At 43.4% G+C, this 9,041-nt stretch overlaps 1 long non-coding RNA gene across 1 annotated transcript in view; it reads right to left on the reverse strand.

Moving 5' to 3' along the window:
* Positions 1-101: 101 nt before the first annotated feature.
* LOC121068964 overlaps positions 102-9,041 on the reverse strand; it is a 64,585-nt gene continuing 55,645 nt past the window's right edge. The window contains exons 6-8 of the long non-coding RNA XR_005819169.1: positions 8,023-8,114; positions 7,127-7,297; positions 102-1,019 (exon numbers count right to left, since the gene is read on the reverse strand). This is a non-coding gene — a long non-coding RNA (uncharacterized LOC121068964). The remainder of the gene's footprint in view (positions 1,020-7,126; positions 7,298-8,022; positions 8,115-9,041) is intronic.

Genomic DNA, 9,041 nt, shown 5'->3' on the forward strand with positions numbered 1-9,041 from the left:
CATAGCTGCCACAAATCATTCACAATTATTTACAGTTTTTCCTTCATCCTTAAGGAAGAAGGAGACCGAGAAAATCAGTGGAAAGGTCCGAATAGCTGCCTTTCAGTTGCTTTTCCCAGCTTTCATCTCTGCCTCTGCAACTGCCTCCTGCTTGCTGCCTCGCAGATACTTTGATAGCAAGCCACAGAAACCACAGCAGCAAGTACTTCACAGGTCCTGGGGAAACTCTCCAGGGGGAGGGTAAGAAATAGGTACGAAATTGTTACTCATTTTGCTCTCTGTGTTTATTTATTTTGGACCCATTGGGCTAGACCGCAACTAAAACTTTATGAACCTAATAAAATTCCCAACATTCTCAGACATGGGTCGTGATGTTTATATATTAGGCAGAATACAAAGGTGTATTTATGAGGAGACTGGAAGTACTTAAGGATGCTTGAGCTCAGGCAAGGCATAAAGCACACATTAGAAATGTTTTCAAAACTTAGTGCAGGTACAACCAAGCTAATAGGCATGCTTCCCACCTAGGAGCATGAAGATAAACGGCACGACACATCAAAACCAGAAACACTGTGCACCGCATCACAGAGCTATGCCTCCCCCTCACAGGTGGTGGTGAACAAGGCAATCTAATTATTTTCCAATAGATGTTATTGACTTATTTATTTGTCTAGTCCCGCTAGGGCTAAAACACAAGATACCTCGTTTGGATGTTGGTGGTAGTTACAGACACTAATAAATAGAGGAAGGGTACAATAGTAAACATCTCTTTTCCCTTCTGTCCTCATAAAAAATACTACATTCCCTAATTCCATAAGATATACTGTCTGACTGAGGTCAGGGGATAATGGGTCTTGGTGACAGATTAGGCTTTCCATTTTTATAAATATGAAAACGTTAGAGGGAATATACGCTGGGGTTTATTTTTGCCAGGAGCAAATAAACAGTTCTGTCAATACACAGATAATCTGCTTCCCAGCTTCCCCCTTTCTTCTCTTGTCTTTGGCCATCTCCACCCCCTAAAAAAAAAGGGAAAAAGAAAGAAAGAAAGAAAAAGAAAGGTTGTGTGTTCATTCTCCTCCTGTCACGCATGATTTTTTTACTGATTTCAGCATTAACTTTTCTGGATACTTCCTGTCACTGGAAGACCTCTCCCTCCCCACAAGAACAGCATACGTTTTCAATTTAGATTATGTTCCCAGCAGATGTTGCAGGACGTGAAGGCCTTGCTTTCTCTTTCATTAAAAAGGCACGTGTAATGCATTTTATTGTCTTGGATGGAAAAAAAGGCGTGTATCGCAATCTTCAGAAATTGGTTGATGTGATTTCATAATCTTTATCTTAGCAGAACAATAAAAGGTGAACAGAAAAGAATCAAAATCAACGTCTGTGTTGAATGCATATGTATTCTGATGAGTAGATGTAAGCATCCATCCAAGGGGTACTATGGCAGGAAAGGTTTAATGTCTTGGAGAGAACTCTTCAACTGTAATGCACAATCACCCTAAGAAAATTCCCATTATTTTCATAATATTTTGCATAACAATTCAGAGCACACGTGGGTGCATTTGATTCTCCACAAGGAGCTCCAGGATATCTTGTATGCGTACAGCTTTATCTGAAGTAAGACCTGCTAACACAAATCCCCTCCATTCTCAAGACACACCAACGATATCCCACATGGACCCCGAGATCTGTGTTGGAGCATGACATATAAATGCGCTGCTGGGGGAGTACTGTGCACATGGTGCTTGCTGCTGCCCAGTGGCCACATAACCCGTGTCCTCCTGGCATCAGAAGGACCTTCTCTGAAGGGCAACCAAGAAGTCAGGGCTTTGAACTTCCCTATGAAAGAGGGTACAGACCAATCAAGCCCCTACTTTCTTAATACCCACCCGTGAGCAAAGCTTGACACGAAAAGAATTAGGTAGATTACATGAAAAACAAACAAAAAGCCACAGAAATCCCATCAGAAAATGAATATAACAGAAAACAGCATGCTACAGTCTCAAAAAGTGCCATTTAAAAATCTTTAAACTTATTTACACTGGGAAATTGCTCTTGGTAGTCCAGAGGATGCTCACAGTGCCTCAAAAGCATCTGTTATTGCCTGATCTCGCAAATACCTACTGCTAGGGATGTCTATGTGCGTGTGTGTGTACTTTGCATACACTCATATTTACTTATTCCATCCTTTGTGTCGAAACTAGGAACAAAATGAGGTTATACCCTGCGGCAAAACATACACAAACATAATGTGGAATCACCAGAGCTGCCAAAAAAGCCCCGCTGTGGAGAGAAGATCAAGTCTAACAAAACGGACAGCAAACCACAAGTTTCATACAGAAAGCTTGTTTCCAACGCAGTTAGATTTTATCATTCTTGTTTCTTCCTGTATTATGGAAGCAATTGTTTTTTACCAAAGCGTAGGTATGTCAGAGCCAGAAGCAATGGTCCATCTAAACCTACATTTGCGACTGCAAGTCATACAGACAATTTGATATCTCAGCATCTATTTCCGACCACATAAATCCAGCCAGTGGCTCTCTTTCGTGTTTCCTCGTTTTCCATAAATTTGTCTATCTTCCCTTGAGATGATATGCGTTGCTTTTTGCTGCTCACTTTGGCAAATAATTACATAACTTAAAAATCCTTTGTGAAATAGAAATTCAGCTTGAATTACAGCTCAGGTTGGTCATCACCACCTCTGTCTCACTGCATGGTGTGTTGGGTTTCCTGACTGCACACGCTAACTTTCATCTCTGTAACCACTGCAGGTTGTTTCTTAACAGCACCATGCACAGTGCTGCTGGAGATGAGAGCACACTGCCTCTGAATCCTCCCTGCTGCTGAAACCCTGAATCTAGGCAAGCTGTCAAGGTGGCACACCCTACCAAGGGCTTTCACCTGGGCATGAACGTCTGAGACCCAGTTCCTTCCTTTGGCTGGTGTTACCCAGGACCAGCAGCAGTGCTCAGCAGCCTCCTGATCACACCTGAAGCCCCCAGGATTGCTCCCCCGTGGTTTGCCTTCCTATACATTGATTTTTTTCTCCAACCTGGGAACTTTCTAGGCAAGGGAAACCCCTCAGGAGACACGCTGAGCCCATCCTGACCCGCTCCTCCCCATGCAGCCACAGGGACAAAGGAGATGACAAATCCAAGGGATTGACACTGTCCTTAAGGGATGGGACAGTTGGGTTTCGCCCATGCTCATGGCATTGCTGGACCAAGAGGGCAAAACCAACCTGGGTGCAGCAGAAGCAGCTATACACAGAGGGGCAGCCACAGGGAGGCAAAAGGTTACACTGAGGATACGGCAGCTCCTCACGGGCAGGACATCTGAACAGAGCATATAAACACTCCACGCTTCCCAACATGGCTTTAAATTAACATAAACCCTTCTGTAACACCGCCAGGGAATGACTGACTGAGAAGTTTATAGGCCAGGGTGTCCAAGAACTCACTCTCTATTGCCCTGTGAACATTTATTAAAAAATATAAAAATGAAATGGAAATGTCCATATTAGGAAGATTTGATGCCCTTGGTGGACGCATATCTTTTATTTTCAGGAAAAAATTGCTTTCCTTCCAAGAAGTCTGATGGACTCAGAGATCAGGACTTGCTAAAATCACCCGTAATGCTATTCTACAGGGCTGCTTTTGTTTGCTGTTAAGTGATATTCTGTAGTTCCTCCACTAACTCGGGAGGCTGAGTTTGACTGGCCTGGGTTAAGCCAAAAAGCCATAAATAGAAATAGAAAACCACAAAATATTGTAACAGATATTCAAAATCATAAATCTGTAATCAGCAAAGCAGAGAACCTCTGTTAACATCTTCTTCACGTAAAATAACTATTTGTTGAGGCATGCAAATAAAAAGACTTAATGAGACTGATTTTAAAAGTAGCTTTTGCAAGCCCAAGAGTTTTGGATTACTTGTTTAAGTATCCAGATTGCTGAAAGCTGGGCTGCTGTCAAGAATCCCATAACCTTTTGACATTTCTGTGCCGTGCATTTACATCCCTATGAGCTGCATGGGTCCTGCCTGAGAAGAAGCAGCCTTTCGAGGCTCTAGTCATGCATTTTCCATGAGCCGTCCCCTGGACAAAAAGCAGCACTAAACCCAGAAGCAGCCACCATGTGTGGAGCCCCACCAGGCTACTGCCAAGCTCGTGGGGACACCCCATGCACGAGATGGGTGGTGCACACCCAAAAAGCACCATGCATCAGGGTGTCCTCACACAGGGAGAGGGCTGTGGGGAGGAAAGGTGTGGGGACTCAACGTGATGCCCATGGAGATTTGGAAAGTTAGTCCAGCACTTCCCTCAGTCTTTGCAACCAGTTGGGGAAGTTGACTCAGTCTCTCTAGGAAACAGCAAAATGCCTGAAAGGGTGGCTGGGATTCACTTCAGCCATGGATTTTTACCTTGGCTTTACACTGCGCTTGCAACTGGATCGATGAAATAAATTGGCCATAATGATGTCAAAATCTCTGTATACTCTTCTCTGACAAATTCAATTGCTCAGTAAAAATGGATTACAGGAGAAAAGCTTTATCATGTGCATTGCCTTGTATGAAAAAAAAAAAAAAAAAAAGAAAAAAAAGTCTCATTTTAGATCGTTTCTTAATATTGCCCACAAAGTTTTACCACATTGATTTTTTTATTATTATTATCATTACTTTCATTTCTAAGCTGCTGCTTCTTCCAGATACTCTTAGGCACACTCTGTGCTCGTCCTAGGGTACAAGACTTTGCCTTTCTCCTGATCTTTTAGGAAGAGCTGTGCACCTTGGTGGGACTAACAACAAACGTATCGAAACTGTGAATAACCCATAGACCAACCTCTTCCCACAAGTGCATGACCACGTAAGCTGGTAAACTCAGAAACATGTGCATGGCTCTCAAAGGATATATATATCTTTCTGTGTGATGTATACTTGACAAACACCCAGCATGTCTGAAAAAAATTGACTTTCTAGATGCCTCCTTACAAACCTAAAAGCTTACCTCTTGACCCCAGTTTTTAAGCTTGATGCAGAGCAAACATTTACCCTGAGAGTAACATAGCCACCAGCACCAGCACAATCTTGGCAGAAAAGTTCTTGTTGATACTTATATCACCATAAAATCCACTCACGCTGAGTGAATTAATTACTTACTAAGCTGATAGTTTTGAAGACAAAGCAAGATAAAAACAATAAAAAAGCCAAACAAATAAAAATCCAAATACAATCACAACGTCTGCTGAAATGTTACAATAAGAATGGAATAATGTTTGCAGTGTTGAACCTTGGCTTTTGGATGAGTTTGTTGCTATCAGATTTCAAAACACATTGGCACCTTCAGACTCATACAGGTTTCCTGCAGTGCTTTTCAAAACGCCTAACAGCCAGTCCCAATAGGCCAGAGCCTCAGAGCAACTCTGCAAACTATTTAGCACCTGAATCCCATTTATTTCCACATAAATGTCTCAGTTCCTCAATCATAATTTGGAAAACTGTACCTCTCTGCCTCCCAGGAATTGTTCAACAGAGTTTTTAAATAAGACTTCTGAAGTCTTTTAGATATGATGGCAAGGGGAGAGCACAGAGATATCCTGGACAGAACAAAGTGAAATGAGGAATTAAGTGACAGAGATCGCCAGTTACAAGATGAGCTTTGCTTTGGCTCCTGGAGATAGATAGATAGCCAGCCAGATAGATAAAATGTAAAAACACTATTAAAAGCCCCAAATTACAATCCATAGTCTGTAAAACTCAGCTAACAGTGTGCATACTGAACCAGACTCAAAGTTATTCTTAATTCATGATGCTGAAATTTTCCTTAGTGCCATTTATGGCATTATCAAATTATTTCCATCGTACACTGGAACAGATAAATAGCAAAACTCAGCAATCCATACCAGAAGTTATATATATGGAAATACTGTCTAATTTTTGGAGAAAACACTTTGTACCAGCTCACTGGTTCAAGACAAATGGCCCCATAAACCTCTCAGCGATGTATAAAAGCTAAGGTTGTATTTGAAGGATTCCAGGGAGCACATTTCACACACATGACCGAGTGCTGCAGCAGATGAGCAGAGGCCATTCACCGCAAGGTTATGGGACATGAGCTGAATGCCCCATCTCCTGTGCACAACATAGGGTGAGACTGAAGTGAAGAGCAACGGCAAGTGACTCCATCGGTATTTCCTCACCTACAAGGACCCAGGGGTGATGCTGAAACCATAGCTCAGAGAATCTGCACACTCCAAGCACGCTGAGCAGAAGAGCCCAAATTTATATACCTAATGGTGTATAGCTATTTATATGCCTCCCTTCTCCATTATTAACCTATGCACTGTGAACATCAGGCTTGACATGACATATACTCACATACTGGCATGTCACAAGGGAAGCCTGTTTGCTTCAGTCGATGTATCCACAACTATTTACTCATATCTTAAGAGACAGACAAGATACACAATGCTGAACGATTATCAATCTTTTCCAGCTTCACAACATTTTGGACCTATCTGTAAACAACCTATCATCCCCAGTGCTTCGATTCATAAGAGCGTAGCAGAAGGCACAGTATAAATAAATATGGCTACCATATGGTACTTCACTTTTGCCCTTGCAACTCAGGCACAATAAGCACTCTGTCCTCTGTCTGCTTTGGAAAGCCCTTGATTATTTAACAATATCTGGAATGCATTGCTTTTACACATCAAAATTAATCTCACGCTGTGAGGCATCACTCTAAATTGGAAAAAAAAAAAAAAAAAAGCACATATATATGTGAGAGGGAGGGAGAAAGGGATGGAGGGAGAACTTTGCACATGTCAACACATTATTGCAAACAGGGCCACAAGACATATACTGCAGTGTGGGGCTGGGAAGTGTGGACCTGAGGTTTTTGCTAATATTTCACTTGTATAAGAGATTCTTCTGTTTTAATGGAGAGAAAAGTACATAGCTGGAGCTAGCAACTTGTTTACTCATCAGTTCAGAAATTTCCTAGTGTTGCTATAGATCGGCTACTGCTAGGAAGCAGTAAGGATGCTACTGTTTCCTTTGTTAAATAAATATAAAGCCAGAATGTGCACCTGTCCAGCCGGTGCCTCTGCCCCAGGCCCACCTTGTGCTGGCCCAGCAATGCCCGCAGTGGTCCCTGGGCCCAGAGCCGTGTCCCTGCCATGCTGCTGGTGCTGCTGGGCTGGGGAGGAAGGAGGAGGCAGCCGCTGGTCTGACGGCAAAAGGACACAGCTGGAGATGGGGATCCAGCACAGAGTATTTCTGGACAAGTAGCCTGCGGGAAGAAGGTGGCATCACAGATGTCTCTCTTTGGAAAATGCCGCTCAGGTTTCCCCAGGCACATTGCTGGGAAAGTCAAATTAAAAATTATCCATGCTATTTAAACTTAGCCCTTGCAGGTAAATCTTTCAGAGAGGGATGGTCCTGAATGCCATTACTGCACAGCACATTTTTCTCTGACTCAACGAGCAGAGTGGCTGGCACTACTTAATGAGCAGCGACAGCACAGTGTCCTGATCTCCTCTGTCGGCAGCACCGCTGGGCTCCAGCCCCTGCTGGAGACACGCGAGGAGACACGAGCAGAGGTCTGTGCAGGTGACAGCCCCCACACTCATTAGCTCTTGGCCCTCCAACTCCTGATCTGCAAGCGATGTGAGCTGTCACCCTCCCGGGCACAAGCTCTCAGGGACAGGGACAGGCTGATTGACAGTCATTTCCCCAGGCATCTGCAGGCAACAGATAAATGCTGAACTCAGAAATCTCACTGTTTGGCAGATCCTCAGGGCAGTCATGGGTTTTTCCTCCTAGTCCTGACTCGACCCACTGATCTTCAGCTCATTTTCATCCCCCTCTGCCTCTTCTATCTCCTTGGCCATGCCCCTCATGCCATCCTTCAGATGGGGCCTGGTTCCCAACCCAGCCTGAGCTGGACATCCAACCCACCCTCCACTCTTCTCCCTCTCCCTCTCGGTTTCCCTCCCCATGTGCTCCTGTTCTCACCTGCCTCTGATTCACCTCCTTGCACAAGTTTCCAGCTCCCACCTAGGCTGGTGGTACTTAGCTCTCCGTCTGTGTGTGGCCGTGGCTGAATACTTCTTGCAGAATGGAGAAGAAACATTAGGAGATGTATTTCTATCAAAGAGATGAGTATAAGAGATATACAGAAACTACGTTTTTCTGTTGCTTTGGTGGCTGTAGGATATACATTCCACGTTTTACCCTTCCAGATATATATTTTTCTCATCTGGGAGGCACTGTCTCATGAAAAAAAGGCATATAACCCAATAGAAATTGAGTGTGGGATCTCAAGGACGCACTGGAAGACTTTGTGAGTTCAGAGTCATGAAAGCCATAAATGCTAATACAAGTGGTCCACCAGCACATATTCAAAGTAGAAACAAAAAAGGATTTCCCCACTGTGGCTCATGACTCATTACCTAGCTGTAGCCATGGTAGGCAGAAGAGCATTCTTGCAAGGCTCTATAAGCCCCCTGGGACTGCGGCAACACAGGGGAGTGAAACTGCTTCAGAACAAAACATATTTTAGGAATTAAATAACTTCGGCCCTTGTCCACAGTATAAACATTCTCCTTTTTTTTCTTTTCCTAATGGTAAGGGTAAAAATGCCAGTAAAATGTAGAAGTCTCTCCAGAGGGTCTACTTTCATGTTGCAAGAAGGCTCACACAGTGCAAAGAGGATGGCTGGAGAGCAGAGAGGCCATTACCAGGGATAAGATAGATCATGCTGGATAGACTGTGCCCAGAGAAGTGGCATGGAAGGACCAGAAGAGAGAGAGAAAGTGATGAATGAAAGGGAAGGATGAAAATAACATTGGACTGGTCACATTTTTGAGGGAATGATCATTTTAACCACAGACTGTCAAATAACTGACTAAGCTAGAAACACTTTGACGAACACCCCAAATACAATACATTCCTGAGTGTTACCTTTGACTTCAGGCCTCTAAAATCTGGCGTTTTAAGAACAAATGGCAAGTATGATAACACATATAGCTAGA

Source organism: Cygnus olor, chromosome 4 (assembly GCF_009769625.2).
Source record: "Cygnus olor isolate bCygOlo1 chromosome 4, bCygOlo1.pri.v2, whole genome shotgun sequence".
In the NCBI taxonomy this organism is placed as follows: Eukaryota; Metazoa; Chordata; class Aves; order Anseriformes; family Anatidae; genus Cygnus; species Cygnus olor.